We start from the raw sequence: 825 nt of genomic DNA on the forward strand, positions 1-825 counted from the left end.
TTTTGTTTCGTTTTCAATTCTCGATATACCCGTTTTTTATTCGGTTGGAATCAAGGCTCAACCCATTCACATTTCGCAGCATGATGATGCCATGGCTGTGTGTGTTTTTCTTTTGCAAGCAAGCAGCGCTGTAACCCCAGTTAGTCCCGGGAGGATATTGCACGTACAGCCTATCTCACACGCCGTGGTGACGTTCCGAAGTGGGCGTGCACTTGGCACACGTAAACATTGGAGCCAACAGAGTACAGAGCAGCTACAGTCAGTCAGTCAGCGGGCCTATTACCCAATGCGACCTTATCTGCCTTTCTGCATGCATGCCATTTGTGAGAGGAAACCAGATCGTGGTCAGATGATAATGGGTAGGCCTACGTACACACTTATTATAGTTTCCAATACTCACACAGACAAAATAAAAAAATGATATGGGTTAGGGTTATAGGTTATAGTATTATAGCCTATACAAAGAAGAAAAGAAAAAAAGAAGAGAGATACTGCTATGTGTGAACTATATTTAACACTGTATAGAATAATTTGATAGTCTTTTAAATATCTTTAGGCTAATCACACGTTACTGTTACCACTCAGATACACCCCCAACATGCATAATTTGTATTCCCTAATGTTGCACCAACCGAATCAATGACCTTTCATGCATGCATTTAGGCTACTCAGGTTTTTCTGAATACCTTCACATTGAATTCAGAGGTGGAGTCTGAAACTTCACAGAGATTGAAAAACACATGGTAAACAAGTTGTCTCACAAAAGGTTTCTTGAGACAAAAGAATGCTTAAGTGTCTCCAAACACCTCACCAAGCCTCAAACGG

General features: G+C 41.1%; 1 protein-coding gene across 1 annotated transcript in view; it reads right to left on the reverse strand.

The window, feature by feature from the left end:
* Nucleotides 1–26, reverse strand: part of pmm1 (phosphomannomutase 1) — a 26,156-nt gene extending 26,130 nt beyond the window's left edge. Inside the window, exon 1 of the mRNA XM_079520402.1 lies at nt 1–26. This exon is cut by the window's left edge and continues 282 nt beyond it. The gene's annotated coding sequence lies outside the window, so the exon portion shown is untranslated.
* Nucleotides 27–825: the final 799 nt, after the last annotated feature.

Source organism: Electrona antarctica (genome assembly GCF_951216825.1).
Source record: "Electrona antarctica genome assembly, chromosome: 14".
Lineage (NCBI taxonomy): Eukaryota > Metazoa > Chordata > Actinopteri > Myctophiformes > Myctophidae > Electrona > Electrona antarctica.